The sequence below is a fragment of the Sarcophilus harrisii genome, chromosome 1 (assembly GCF_902635505.1).
Source record: "Sarcophilus harrisii chromosome 1, mSarHar1.11, whole genome shotgun sequence".
NCBI lineage: Eukaryota > Metazoa > Chordata > Mammalia > Dasyuromorphia > Dasyuridae > Sarcophilus > Sarcophilus harrisii.
In genome coordinates this window covers 250,219,854-250,236,223 of record NC_045426.1, presented here as the reverse complement: position 1 = coordinate 250,236,223, position 16,370 = coordinate 250,219,854, and the positions used below count along the sequence as shown (strand labels likewise).

Genomic DNA, 16,370 nt, shown 5'->3' with positions numbered 1-16,370 from the left:
GCTCCAAAATCTTTTTGTTTCAATTTTATGAAAAGAAAAAAAGGCTGAAGAACAAAATGGATGTTTGAGCAGTTTTTTACCGAGTACACCGAGTACATATATAGAAATCTTTTATATTAGAAGAGAATATTTTTACTTATATGAACTGATGAAGAGTGAAGTGAGCAGAACCAGGAGAAAAAAATTGATATTAACAACAAATTATAGGCCTTCCAGCTCAGATGATCAAAACCATTGAGGTTTAAATATTCTCTGATCTTTAAGATTTCTCAACCCTCTCCAAAACATAAATAACATGTCAAAGACAAAGCAGCAACAGATGTCTCCATAAACTAAAACAGTCATAACCCCCAATTTTTTTTAAACAATTCATGAACTGACAACTACCCGGAGCTCTCATTGTACCCCTCTGTAAGACTGGCATGCAAATTTATGAAGTGTTCCATATTTTTGAGTGTTATCCTGACTTGACCAAGATAATGGACTAAAATGCAGAATGAGATAGATATTGGGGGTCATGGAAAATATGGGAATTTTATTTGACAATGGTTATTTGTTACCAATAGTTTTATTTCCTCACTCCCACTAGAAGGGAAAAGATGGATTTAGAAGAAAAGAGGGGAGGGGAGAATCAACTATGTGGTCATGGGTTATGGCATCCATACCTCAACATCCTGGTAGGATACTTTCAGTGGTTCATTAATCTGCCAGAAGTATCTTCAGGAAAAATTCTGAGACAGAGTACAAACATTAAATTTCTAATTCTTCAAACTACTAGTACAAAATTATTACATTTCCTCATTATGCTAGGGAGTAAGAGGAATTAAAGTAGATTTATTTGATTATAAATAACATAAAAATAACAGATTTTCATCCATTTGTGTATGGATTCAAAGCATGTTTCACTCCTCGATTTACTTCTTGTCTTGTTTTATGCTTTAATTAAATGATTTTGCTATTACAAAATAGCTCTCTGATATGGAATGGTGATTACCCAACCAGTGAGGGCTTGGGTCATAGTGTGAATAGCTATCACCACTAAAACAGTTGCTCCTGGGAAAATCCCAGGGGAAGGTTTTGGGAAACTTTTGCTCTGTGGAAGGATTAAAAAAAAACTGGGCACAGTTTTCTTTTTTTTTTTTTTTAATTATAGCTTTTTATTTAGAAGTTATATGCATGAGTAATTTTATAACATTGACAATTGCCAAATCTTTTGTTCCAATTTTTCTCCTCCTTCTCCCCACCCCCTCCTCCAGATGGCAGATTGACCAATACATGTTAAATATATTAAAGTATAAATTAAATACAAAATAAGTATACATGTCCAAACAGTTATTTTGTTGAACAAAAAGAATCAGACTCTGAAGTAGTGTGCAATTAGCCTGTGAAGGAAATAAAAAAATGCAGGTGGACAAAAATAGAGCGAATGGGAATTCTATGTAATAATTCTTAGTCATCTCCCAGAGTTCTTTCACTGGGTGTAGCTGGGCACAATTTTCCAGAGTTTCTCTTAACATTCTACAAGCATCCAATAGAACTCAAAAAGTTAGAAAACCTAAATAAACATCTAGCATATCCCATAATTTGATAAGTAAATAACAGATGTAGAAAATGGAATATAATTTCACTGTCAACTTTGGAAACTTTCAAAGAAGACTAAAAAGACTTATGTGTACAAAAATATTAAAAATAGTTCTTTTTGTAATGGCAAAGAATTGGAAATTAAGGGGATGTCCATCAACTAGGATATAATTGAACAAGTTGTGGTACATGATTGTGATGGAATTTTATTGTACTATAAGAAATGATGAGCAGATCATTCTCAGAAAAACCTGATTAGCATGAACTGATTAAAAGTGAAGTGAGCAAAACCAGCAGATCATTGTACAGAGTAACTGTCATATTGTGTATTGACTGATCAATTGTGAATGACTTAATTATTCTCAACAGTAAAATGATCTAAGACAATTCCAAACAATTTATGATAAAAATTCTATCTACCTCCAGAGAAATAATTGTAGAGTCTGAATATAGATTGAAGCTAACTTTTTAAAGCTTTTCTTTATTTTTCTTGTTTGTTATTTTTGTCTGTTTTTTCTTTCACAACATGACTTATATGAAATTATTTTTGCATGATTGTACATGTATAGATTATATCAAATTGCTTGCCTTATCAAGGAACAAGAAGGGGTGGGAGAGAAGGGGAAATTTTGAAACTTGACTTTTTAAAATAAATGTTAAAAATAAATTTTACATGTACTTGGCAAAAATAAAATATAAAAAAGAAGGAAAGAAGAAGACCACCTTTGGGAGAAAAATTCCCTAATCTAAAAGATTAGGATCATTTTGCATAGATGATTGAGTGTGAGAAAGAGTCAGGGCCACAAGAGAGAAAAAAAAGACAAAAACAAACCCAAAACCTAAAGAAGACAAGGTCTAATTCTTGGTTACCATCTTTCCCTTTATGGCTCTCTCTAAATTTGTTGCTCTCTCTAGTTTTTCTTATTTTAAGCCAAGATGTAGTAAAAGAGATTGATATAAAACCATGTTATAGCTATATGATTCTCTGAATATGGTTGAATAAAATTTCACTGATTTGGATAAATTAACATTTTATTTCCCACACCACCCTTTAATGTCATGCTTCTTTAATGCAATGTGTGAATTCAGGTATCTTCAGAATCACTAGGGGAAAAATAAAAAGTTGTTGCTTTGAAATGGAATTGAGCTGGGAAGAGGAGGTCTTTATGGATAAGGCAGATAGCTACACCTATTTCTCACTGTCAGAAAGTAGGCTTAGTCGTGTGATTTCTTTTCTCCAAGAAATTTGGGGGCAGTTTTATATACCTTGAATTGCATTCAAAAATTGCCATTTGGAAAAAAGGATTTATCCCTGATTCCTCCTATCTGGGGATGAAAACCGCCTGAATGAACTAAGTGTACCGTTTGAAACCAAAGAGGTTTAATTTTTCCTTAGCCAATGAACTGCAATTTGTTACTCTTTATGTTGTAAATTCCCTCAACAAGGGTGAATTCATTCTCATTCCTTTCCAGCCATTCAAATTGGATACTGGCATATTTTTCTTTCTTTCCCTCCCCCTTTTGTTTAAATTCCTCAACTTCTTCCTTCTCCTTCCTTTCTTCTTCCTCTTGTTCTATGGCCTATGCTTCCTTCCCTTTCTCCTTCCTCTCTGCTGTTCCTCTTCCTCATCTTTTCCTCTCTCTTTATCTCTCTTGTCCTCTCTCTGTCTCTCTCTCTCTCTCTTCTTCCTTCTCTATCTTCTCTGTGTCTGTCTCTCTGTCTCTCCATCTCTCTCTGTTTCTGTCTGTCTGCCTGTCTCTCCATCTCTCTCTGTCTCTCTCTCTGTGTCTCTGTCTCTCTCTCTCTCTCTCTTTCTGTTTCTCTCTCTCTCTCCGTGTCTCTTTCTCTCTCTTTCTCTATCTCTCTCTGTCTCTCTCTGTCTCTGTCTCTGTCTCTCTCTCTCCCTCTCTGTGTGTGTGCTGTCTGTCTGTCTCTGTCTCTCTGTCTGTCTCTCTGTCTCTCCATATCTCTCTCTCTCTCTCTCTCTCTCTCTCTCTCTCTCTCTGTGTGTGTGTGTGTGTGTGTGTGTGTGTGTGTGTCTCTCTCTCTCTCTCTCTCTCTCTCTCTCTCTCTCTCTCTGTGTCTCTTTATGTCTCTCTGTCTCTTTCTCTCTCTCTCCCTCTCTCTCCTTCCCTCCTTCCCTCTTCCTCCTCTGTCTATATGTGTGTCTCATTATTTCTCTTAAGACATACCCTAGGCTGTTTTATCTATTCATTCCTTCTTTTATGAGAAAAATTAATGTGATAATTAATTTCTAAGAAATTACCCTATAATATAATGAAAAAAAGATGAGACTTGGAGCTAGGAGACCTTCTTGGGTTCAAAATCCTCCTCAATTTATTGTGGCTCCTCTGTAAGAATACAGGTAAATTCATGAAGCATTCCATGTTTTTTAATGCTACCTACCTTCTGGATGTAAGGGAATAGACTAATATGCAGAATGAGACAGACATTTGGGGGCATGGAAACATATTTTGTTCAGCAATTCCTATTTTTTGGAGCTTTGTTCCTTACCCCACCCCAAATGGGTAGGAGAAGATAAAAGGAGAAAAGAATAAATATTTGATGACTGAAAAAATAAAACTTAATTTTGAAAAATCTTAAAGTGCTGCAAAAAATGTGAGATACTGTTATTATTTTTGTTAATAATGGAGAGAGTTAGGTAAAAAGAAACAAAGAGCTAGATAGAATAAGTTGGCTTGTGCTAAAAAAGCCAAAAGCTTTTGTCAGGATTGGCTCTGACCTGGGAGACATTAGGTCACATACATATATAACTACATACACACTTTTGAGTTATTCTTCAATTGCATCAATCAGGTGCCCCAGGAGCCAGCTGCTATGACTACACTATCATCTTGAGCTTCTAACCTCCACTATTATTACTACTAATATCTTGCCTGTTGCAGAAAGATGGATAAGGTATGGTGATCCCAAAGTCCCAGAAGGTATGAACCCATCAAAATGCATTCTAACAATCTACAGAACCTTGTATTTTTCAAAGTAGTTTCAAAACCTCTTAATTCATTAGATCCTTACAACAACACTGGGAGGAAAGAAAGTCAGATATGGTTATCCCCATCTTCTTGCTCTTATTCAGTTATTTTTCAATTGTGTCCAATTCTTCATGTCCCTATTTGGAGTTTTCTTGGCACTTACCACTTTATGTCCACCTAAACAAACAGCAACTGTCATGTGTATGTGTAAATGGAAATTATTAGCTATTAAAATTTTAATATCATTTTACTTTATCTTTTATTAGCTAGATAGATAATGTAAAGAAATAAGTGAGTGAGTGAGTGAGTGAATGAATGAATGAATGAATGTACCTAATTTGAGATTCTCTGGGCACTCTCATCCCTATTTAAACTGCATAAACATTGATAATGATTTCAAAGACATCTTGGATTTTCTATAGTCTCTCCCTTCCCAGGTGGCCAAAATACTCCACTTATGTTACTATTTATCCTTGATGGGTAGATAAAACAAAACAAAACAAAAAATGATCTAATGGCTTACTAACTCTCCTCCTCTTACTAAGCACTCCCTGATTTGGATTTCTCATCTCCTGACATCATATGCAATCTTTCCATCTGCTGTGATCCTCATTTAAATGTAAGTTAAAATGAAGATACTTCTGAATTTAAAATACTTGACGTTTTGTATGACTTTGTTCCAACTGTGGTGATGTTTAAGCCATTCTCTACAATTCAGTGGGCTCAGAAACTGTCATATGTATATATAAATGGAAATACTAGTGAGTCATTAACATTTTAATACCATTTTATTTTACTTTTTTTTATTAGCTGCTGTGGTGCTTCAGACTCAAGAGTTTATGAGATGCAGGAGCACTGTGAAGAATTTCTCTATGCCTTGCACTGAAAATTTAACTGCATTTATTTAACAGTTAAGGTTTTGAAAAACTCTAGCAAGACTTGGTGCTCTCTCCTTTACATGAATGGTTGACTGATGAGCTTCTCATTTTAGAGCCCTATGAAAAGCTATGGAAATAGATTCCTTTTCCTTTTTTTAAGTGAGTTTTCAGGATTATTAACTCTGCCTAGTAAATGTTTACACTCTCAGGACTTCTTAACCAAATAATGGCAAAGAGACTGTCCCTTGCAGTGAGTGAAGATTTGTCATTTGTTAAACAAACAACAACAAAAAAAAAAAAACCAAAAAAAAAAAAGGTAACTTGCTAGGCCTTCTATATTGTGAAAAGAAATGTATTAAATCTTGCTGACATAAGGAAGCTAACTTTCTTTTTGATGGCTGGGTTTTAGAATGATTTTAATACACATCAGGAATTAATGAGTCCAATCATCCTGAAAGGGGAAATGGAGGAAGACAGAGGTAGAGAAAAGGCTTCTAAGGACACATGTACTTTCCTTACATGACCTTGTACAAGATACCTCTGCCCATCATGGTCTTCCTGGGGAGGGTTGAAGACACTATAAGCCCAGAAGCAAGTCTATAGCAAGAATCCCTCAGGCTGTCCATAGGGCCAGAGGAAGTAGTTGTTTTGAGGAATCAACCTTGTATTTAAGTTGTAAGCCAGTGCTTCTTTTATTATTGTTTCCTTCTGCTCCTTAAGCTCTAGGAAGTTGAGTTTAGTCAACAGGATGAAGATGTGAAAGAGTGCTTTGAAAAATCATAGCTGATCCCAGAGAGAAGATGATTGAAGGGTAGAGTTGCTCAGGAGTTTCGGATGAGCCATAATTCTAGCTGGGAGATCCTTATCAGAAACATCCGATGTTTTTTTCAATTATGAAGTCCTCTAAGTAAAAAAAAAAAAATATATATATATATATATATATATATATATATATATATTATGTTTCATTGGATCCTCAAAACAACATTATGAAGGAGTTAATCTGTAGATAAGGAAACTGAGACTTAAATAGATTAAATGACACAGTTCCACAGTTATGTGGAAGAGTCAAGATTTAAACTCAGGTCTTTTGATTTCAAGCCCAGGATTGATATGTTAGAAAAGGTTCTGAATTTGGAGAAAATCTTAGTTTGACTCTGAATTCTGCCATTATCTAGCTATATGACTTGGGAAAAAAAATCATTTTCCTTCTTAAATCCTTTGTTTTTTCATCTAAATGGAAGGGAAAATTGATAGAATTAGATGATTCTAAATCCACTTCTAAATCCAATGACTGGCTGCTGAATCACTAACAATATTTTGAATTATAATCCATCTTGGTGATACCATTTGAGATGATTAGAAGCTAGGGCCATAAGTAAGGCAGAGTAACCAAGGCTTTGAAGAAATATCCTTTCTTTCAGTAGTAGAAATACTTCTACTCTGTGCTTCTTTCTCTGTGGGTCTGCCTTTCTGCAGGGAAGGTAAAAACAAGTCTGAAGACAATATGTGACTGTCGATATCAGGGAAGGAAGAGAAGCATCATTTCTAAAAGCTTCATTGGAAAATGCTGACAGCCCAAAAGATGCTTGCCAGCAACTCAACCCACTGCCAGCATACTAGCTGACCCATTCCCTCAGCTACTACTTCACCAAGAGGAGCTGTCATAACCTAGGGTCTAGGTACATGATGTCTTTCTCCTGGGGCCTTCTTACTCTCCAGATGTGATAACTGTTGAGTTTAACCCCACCTCCCACAGTAAATTTAATCTTAAACTTCCTCAGTTCCTATCCTCTTCTCAGCTTTCTTTTTCCATAGCACCTTCTAAAATCTTCTATCTTATTATAGTGGATAGATTGATAGATTTAAAATTAGAAAATCCTAGTTCAAATTCTACCACTAACTACTTGTGTGATCTTTATCTTTCTGGAGCTGTTTTCATACTTTTAAAACAAAAGAACTGAAATAGATGATTTCTGAAATCTCTCTAAGTTCTAAATCTATGATCTAAAGTTTTTCCACTCCCATTTTTTCCATATTCTAGTGTTTACCAAACCTATTTTTATCCTGAAAACATGGAATCTCTTTGTACCTTCTCCAAGGCTGGATAGCCCTCCCTTCTGTTGTACCCCATGACACATAGACCCAGGGACAAGAAATGAGTCTTTGCTCCTCTCTGACACTCACAGATAACTTTGCCATAAGTGTTCAACAACTACTCTCTTCTATTAAAATTTACTATTCTGTCTAGTTCCTTGTTGTCGTCGACCTTTAAGTCACTTTGTTCCTTCTCCAAAACTCAATAAGATCAGTACCTGGTCCACGGTATTTTTTCCATCCCAAACCAAATATTCTGGCCTCCTAGATCATCAACTTCCTCAATTACCATGACTTTTGTCTCTAATCTACTTACCAATGTATAGAAATATTTAGATACCAATCCCAAGAACTGAAGTTGCCCAAGTATAGGAATTCCTAGATACTTATCTGGTCAATAATAATTTTAAAGTAAGAAATCAATCAAAAATATTTTTTGGAATCATCAAAATAATCTGGTATTGGCCAAGAATGGAATAGATTGGATACAGAATACACAGCAGTAAATTACTATAGTAATTTAATGTTTGATAAACCCAAAGATACAAGTTTTTAAAACAAGAATTCACTACTTGACAAAAATTTCTGGGAAAACTGGAAAACAGTATGGCAGAAATTAGGCTTAAATCAGCATCTCACATTATATATCAAGATATGGTCAAAATGGGTACATGATTTAGATGTGAAGAATGACACCAAAAGCAAATCAGGGGAGCATGGAATAGTTTATCTGTCAGATCTATAGAAAAAGGGGAAAGATTAGCATCAAATGAAATTTTAAAATAGCAATTCTGACTGTTAAATTTTTATTAAATTAAAATGGGTTTGTACAAGCAAAACAAATGCAACCAAGGTTAGAAAAAAAACCAGAAAGTTGGGAAACAGTCTTTATAGCAAGTGACTCTGATAAATGCTTCATTCTCAAATATATAGAGAATTGTTTCAAATTTATAAGACTACAACTCATTCCCCAAATAATTAGTGGCCAAAAGATATGAACAGTAAGTTTTCAGAAGAAGATATCAAAGCTATCTATAATCATATGAAAAAATGCTCTAAATAACTGTTGGTTAGAGAAATGCAAATTAAAACAATCACTTCATACCTATCAGATTAGCTATTATGACAGAAAAGGAAAATGTGAAATGTTGAAGGGGATATGGGAAAATTGGGACACTAATTCAGTGTTGGTGGAGTTGAAAAGTGATAAAACCATTCTGGAGAGCAATTTGGAACTATGTCTAAAGGGCTATTCTATTAAACAATGGATCCTTTCCTCCAGTAATACTACTACTACTAAGTCTATATCCAAAGAGATCCCCCAAAAAGTGGGGCAGTGAAGCTTCTATTTGTAAAAAAAAAAAAAAAATCCATGGCAGTTTTTTTTGTGGTGGCAAAGAATTGGAAATTGAAGAGATGTCCATCAGTTGGGGAATTGCTCAATAAGTTGTGGTATATGATTTTAATGGAATATGATTATACAATAAGAAATGGCAAACAGGACAATTCCAGCAAAATCTGGAAAGAGTTACATGAGCTGATGCAAAGTGAAATGAGGAGAGCTAGGAGAGCATTCTACAACAATACTGTATGATAATCAGGTATGAATGACTTAGCTATTCTGAGCAATACAATGATCCGAGACAATCTCAAAGGACTCAAGATGAAAAATGCCATCTAATTCCAAAGGAAAAACTGATGAAGTCTGAATGAGATCAAAGCATACTATCTTTTTTTTTTACTTTCTTAGTTTTGTTTAGGGTTTTTTTGGTTTGAATTTTCTCCCACAAAATGACTAATATGGAAATATGTTTTAAATATTTGCATATATATATAATCCATATCAGATTGCTTAACATCTTAGCAAGAAGTAAAGGGAGAGAGGGAGGAGAGAATTTGGAACTCAAAAAAATTTTAGGTGTATGTTAAAGATTATTTTTACACATAATTAGAGAAAAATAAAATATTTTTATTGGTGACAAGATTGAATTGGGCAACAAATAAAATGACAAATTTTCCTTATCCAACTGACAAATATTATTCAAGCATAATGCTGTGTTCAATTAAAGTTAAAGAATGCATTTTCCAATATAATATCTGAAATGATTCATTTAGCAGCCTGGAAGATATAATGATCTACAATGTGTGAACCAGTAAGCCACAAGGAGCTCAGTGATGAAACCTGTTATCAGCCTTAGAGAGAGTTTTGCAAATTACAAACAATTTCACTCAATACAGGAAAGCAGATTATAATGACAGAAAGGGGTATAAATTTCATTTAAATTGTTTGATAATTCCCTATTCATAATGCGTTACAGCTGCTTATGCATCCCATGTCTTTCTCCATTGTCCTTTGGACAATCTTCAACTTAGATTCTTCAGAAACTGTAGTATTGTATTAGTTGGAGTATATTGGTATTAAAAGGATAGAATTTCAAACCCAAAGACCCCAGCTTTTTGGATAAGAATTTGCTATTTGACAAAAACTGCTGGGAAAATCGGAAACTAGTATGGCAGAAACTAGGCACTGATCCACATGTAACACCGTACACCAAAATCAGGTCAAAATGGATTCACAATCTAGACATAAAGAATGACATTATAAATAAACTAGAAGAACATAGGATAATTTATCTCTCAGACTTGTGGAGGAGGAAGGAATTTGTGACCAAAGAAGAAATAGAGATCATTATTGATCACAAAATAGAAAATTTTGATTATATCAAGTTAAGTTTTTGTGTACAAACAAAACTAATGCAGACAAGATTAGAAGGGAAGCAATAAACTGGGAAAACATTTTTACATTCAAAGGTTCTGATAAAGGTCTCATTTCCAAAATATAGAGAGAACTGACTCAAATTTATAAGAAAACAAGCCATTCTCCAGTTGATAAATGTTCAAAGGATATGAACAGACAATTTTCACATGAAGAAATTGAAAGTATTTCTAGTCATATGAAAAGGTGCTCCAAATCATTATTGATCAGAGAAATGCAAATTAAGACATAATACCACTACACACCTCTCAGATTGGCTAAGATGACAGGAAAAGATAATGATGAATGTTGGAGAGGATGTGGAAAAACTGGGATACTGATGCGTTCATTGTTGGTGGAATTGTGAATGAATCCAACCATTCTGGAAAGCAATTTGGAACTATGCTCAAAAAGTTATCAAACTGTGCATACCCTTTGATCCAGCAGTGTTACTATTGGGCTTATATCCCAAAGAGATCTTAAAGGAGGGAAAGGAAGCTGTATGTGCAAAAATGTTTGTGGCAGCCCTCTTTGTAGTGGCTAGAAACTGGAAAGTGAATGGATGCCCATCAATTGGAGAATGGCTGAATAAATTGTGGTATATGAATGTTATAGAATATTATTGTTCTATAAGAAATGACCAGCAGAATGATTTTAGGGATCCTTAGAGAGACTTACATGAATTGATGCTAAGTGAAATAAACAGAACCAGGAGATCATTATACATGGCAACAAGAATATTATACGATGATCAACTCTGATGGACGTGGCTCTCTTCAAAAATGAGATGACTCAAACCAACTCTACTTTTTCAGTGATGAAGAGAGCTATCTACACCCAAAGAGAGGACTGTGGGAGCTGAGGATGGACCACAACATAGCATTTTCACTCTTTCTGTTATTGTTTGCTTGCATTTTTGTTTTCCTTCTCAGGTTTTTTTTCTTTCTTTCTAGGTCCAATTTTTCTAGATCCAATACAGCGAGATAACTGTATAAATATGTATACATATTTTGGGTTTAACATATAGTTTAACATATTTAACATGTATTAGACTACCTGCCATCTAGAAGAGGGGGTGGGGGGAAGGAGGGGAAAAGTTTGAACAGAAGATTTTGCAAGAGTCAATGTTGAAAAATTACCCAAGCATATATTTTGTAAATAAGCTATAATAATAATAAAAAAATAAAAATAAAAGGTTAGTCCTCAAAAGTCCCACATCCCCCTTTCAGTCATTACCTAGAGGGAGATAATGGACTATAGTTGATAAGACAATTAGAATCCATGAATTAATATCTCTCTTAACAGAAAAAAAGAGACAGAGACAGAGACATTAATCAGAAAGAGAGAGAGAAAGAATATAGACACATCACATTCACTAATAAGGGCTTTTGTCTCAGAGATAAACAGGGTCATTAAAAAATAAGTTGGAGTTTTCTAAAAGTAATCCTGCTTGTGCTCCTCCTCTTCCTTCAGTTTTGATTCCAATTAATTGTCCATTTGCACCATCTCTCTTAGATATTTATATACACACACATGTACAAAAATATATATATGTAATGTGTATATAAATAAAACATATCTCTACACATGAAAGATTCTTTATATAACTTCATATGGTACTCAGAGTTTGAGTAGAAGATTGATAGAAAACAAAAGAAAAAGGAAAGAAGAAAAAAGAGACAAAGAATAAAAGAAAGAAAAAACAAAAGAAAGAAAGGGATGAAGGGAGAAAAGGGAGGGAAGGAGGGAGGGAGAAAAGGAGGGAAGGATGGATAGAGGAACAAAAAAAGGAAGGAAGGGATAGAAAGAAAAGGAAAGAAAGGGAAAAATAGAAAGAGAAGAAAGAAAAAGAAAGAAAGGAAAAAATAGAAAAGAAAAGATGGGAAGGAGGGTGGAAGGAAGGGAGAGAGGGAGGAAGTTTATTAGATATAGAGAGAGAAAAATAGAGAGAGAGAGAGACAAAGACACAAAGAGAGAAACAAAGAAACAGACACAGAGAGGAGAGAGGGAGAGAGAATGGGAGAGGAGGGTATCATAAATTGCATACACATCACATTCATAAATATACCTTTGAAAATGTCTTGTTCCTTCACTCTCTTCCCTCTTTTCTGCTTCCTGCCTTCAAATACAATCACCACTATTGTGATTATACTCAACATCTATGTAATGTCTTAACTTTCAAAAGGGCTTTCACTCACACTGATTACTTCATTCACTTCCTATCTTAGGATGCACAGAGGTACTTTGGCCTCAGTTTACACTGAGGAAGTATAGATGGCTTACCCATGATGACATAGATAGTTGGTAACCAAACCGTGTCCTCCAGTTGCTTGTTCCTTCTTTTAGTGGGCACTGTTCCCTCTAGGACGCACTCTACTATCACTTTCTCATTTTGTACCCACCAAATTTAGCATATTTCCTAGCACATAGTAGGTACTTAATAAATGTATATTGATCGACATCCATGTGATTCTCACTATCCCCATACTTCAACTTGAAATGTCAAATGTTTCATAATACAAATTTTGTAGAAATTTTGAAGAAAGTACTTAACACAACTATAGGTAACTTGTCCTATCTGGGTATCAATTTCTTCATCTGAAACATTAGAAGTTTGGACAAAATATGGTCCAAATATAAATGGTCCCTTCCAAGTTTAATTCTAGGATACTATGATCCAAGGCAGCATCGTATGGTATAGACACACTGTATAAATATGTACCTGAATAATCAGGTTCACACTCCAAAAATATTTATTTCTTATTTCTTTCAATAGAAATGTGATGGTATTTTTGCTGAAATTAATTATTCTATCTTTATTAATGACAGAGTTCCGTTCTAATGAAAAAAAAAAAAAGCATATCTTAACAACATTGAATTTTGAGTTGCAAACAACTTCTTATGGAAAAACACCAAGGTGTCACTAGGATTCAAACTACTACTTGGTACTTATAAAAGTAGAAACCATAGTTCATCACCCCAAGAGCAAAGGAAGTTGGGGATGTGCCCCACACTACCCTAGGACTGATTAGCTGATTGTGAAACAGGGCATCTGGGCCAGGCATGAGAGCCAAGTTCAGCACGTGTGGGTGAGTCCATTAAGAGCCAAGTCAGGAAAAGAAAGGCTACTTCTGGACACAACTTCCTTCTACGGAAACATAACATTTCAACAAGTAAGACACAGAAGACAAACCTAACTCCTTCAGCTTTCTATGGCTCTTTTCATAAGAAAAAGACACTTTAATCTTGGGAGGAAACGTCATTAAATAGACCGTCCCTAGACAGGATTGTTCACTGTTTTATCTGCAGCCCATTCTCTAGTAAACACTGACAGAGTCACCATTTATTTTTCATTATCCTGCTAGATGAAGCACAGAGAAAGCAATCTGAAAATAATATGGTAGGAAAGACCCAGGCAACTAAGTTTCTGAAGAACACATATTTGTACACTATATACCTCCAGTTACAACGTAAACTCCTTGAGGGCATCCCTATTAGAGTATAAGCTCCTTGAAGATCTTTTTTGTATCATCAGGTATTTAGTATAATCCTTGACACATAGTAGGAATTTAATAAATGTTTATTATTTACTATACTGGCTGTATGGCAAGTTATTTAATTTGTAAGTGCCCTAGAGAACTCATTATAACTCTATGCTTCTGAGAAAGAAGCAACTTTTGAATTAAGAGAAGTTTCCTCATCAACAACTTTTGAATTAGGAAGAGTTCCTCATCTGGGCGCTCCCTATAGCAGTGAAATCACAAGCCTAATTTCCTATTGCAATTTGTACAAAAAATTTTATGAAAAAGCATCCCTGACCTTCCCCTTTCTTCTTCTTTTTTGATATCTTTAAATTTGGGTATCAAGAAAATCCTAGTAGAGAATATTGCTATCACCAGAACACCCCTCTGCCCTGTATCTGGTCAGCTTTCTCAAAGGACTCCAAAAGATTCAAACTACTATTTGCCTTATTGCCAAAGAATGAAGTTTGGAAATTAATATCATAGTCTACTTCCAATCTCCAGGTCAGAGCAAATACATCCCTAGTCCAGAAAAACACGGTCTGGCTATAGAGAGACTATGTGACTTGGAAGATTCCAACTTGATTAGAAAGAACTATGCTTTTTTGAGGAAGAAGCCGTTTATATTTCAGACCCCTGGAAAGCTGAAAATGCCAAATACAATTTCCAACATTCCAGAAGATGAAAAAAATTGAAAACTAAATATTTGGTGCTAACACAAGCATGTAACAAATGTTTAACTCAAATCCAGTATTTGGACATTGGAGTCTGCACATGTCTATCCAAAGTCAATGAGTTTGCCACCCACTTTTAAATTTGCCAGAAAAACAAAAGGCATATAATCTAATAGCAAAACACAGAGAAAGTAATTGTGGTATTCACTAAAATTCACTCATGTCCCCAGGTCACTGGGCTAATATAACCTTAGGCAATAAGAAGGGAAACTAACATTTCTAACAATTATCCACAGTCCAGAAGAGTAAAGTATATATTATCATATGTATCGTCAACTCTTCAAACAGTAAAATAATTTACAGTAATTAATTCAAAATATAGCCAATTTTCCTTTATGTTGGTCTCTGAACCTTGAAAGGGCTTTTTTTGTGGTCTGTCAAGTGTGGAATGCACTGCCTCTTCACCTTTGACCTTTAGAATTCCTAGCTTCTTTATATTCGAAGCTCAGGTGCTATCTCTTCCTCATCTTTCCTGATCCCACTGATTGTAAGCATTCTCTGCCTCTTAAAATTACTTTCTATTACTTTTTATTTATTTTTCCATGTCCTCATTGAATGGCAATCCAATGTCTAATTTAATGCAGCTGGCTCAGTTTTCTGGTTAAAATAAAGGTACATTTAATTTGGAAATCAAAATTGCTCTCCACAATTCAAAATGTATCATGTTAGAAAGTCTGCATATTTGTACCATATCATGCAATCCTAGGGGGGAAATATTCTTTTTTTTTTTCACTTGAATTTATCTTAGCCTTGCGTAAACTAGCTCACACATTTTTCACATAAGTTGGACCCCCTTCTACCTCAAATAACAAACACAAGTTTAAGGCACTCTGTAGGTCCACATCCAACCAATACCAGGATAAGTTAGCCCCTATTGATGTATTTATATCTTCTCTAATGAGTTATGGGCCATTACCAGTTGTCCTGATCTGTATCTTTCCACTTTGCCCAAATGGCTCCAGAGGAGAAAGTGAGGTTGCACAATCCTTCACTTAAATCCAAATCACTTTCATCTCAAAGTAAAATCTCCCTAACATGATCTTCTAGAACAATGGACAAACAATAACAAAACAACAATTAGCTGGAGGGCACAATAATTCAAAGAACAAGAAAATAGATTGTAGAAGATTTATCTGATAAACCCGGGATTCACTCTTCCACAAACACACATATCCTCTTGGGATGGTGAACATTCCTAGGAATTACACATAAAAAGCATATATGGAATAAACACTTGCAGTTAAGATATATCAATCAATCAAGATTTATTAAGCACCAAGCACTGTTTTAAAGACTGGGGATTAAAAAAACAAAGGAGAAGCAAATGGACAGACTCAAAAATCTAATATGTGAAAAGACATGCAGATAAATATATAGAAAACAGCTAAGGAGAGAAAAATAAGAAGCAATTAGGACAGGGAAAGTGCTAGAATTAAAAGGGTTTGGGGAAGGCTTTCTGTAAAAGAAGGATTTCAGCTGGAACTTAAAGAAAGCTAGGGAGGTCAGTAATCAGAGTAGAGAAGGCATGAAGAACAGCCAAAGAAAATTCTTGAAGGTAAGAGACAGTTTTGTTGATGGAATGGCCAGAAGGCCAGCATGACTGGATCTCAGAAAATCCATCAGGGAGATCTAAGAAGACTTGAAAATATAGAGATTAAATCATGTAGAACATTGAATGCCAATCAGAGCATTTGCTCCTGGAGATTTTTGAGTAGGGGGTGACACAGTCAGACCTCTGTTTTAGGAAAATCATCTCAGTAGTTTCAGTGGAATATAGATTGAAATGGGAAGAGAGATGCGGTAGGCAGAC

General features: G+C 34.9%; 1 long non-coding RNA gene across 2 annotated transcripts in view; it reads left to right on the top strand.

Annotated features, from left to right (window-relative positions):
- Window positions 1-5,836, top strand: part of LOC100930847 — a 46,712-nt gene extending 40,876 nt beyond the window's left edge. The window contains exons 4-6 of one of the 2 annotated variants that reach the window (XR_004229749.1): window positions 4,400-4,501; window positions 5,121-5,194; window positions 5,386-5,836. This is a non-coding gene — a long non-coding RNA (uncharacterized LOC100930847). Of the gene's footprint in view, window positions 1-4,399; window positions 4,528-5,120; window positions 5,195-5,385 lie in introns of both variants that reach the window. The other variant, XR_147541.3, reaches the window with a different exon arrangement.
- The last annotated feature ends 10,534 nt before the right edge of the window (window positions 5,837-16,370 follow it).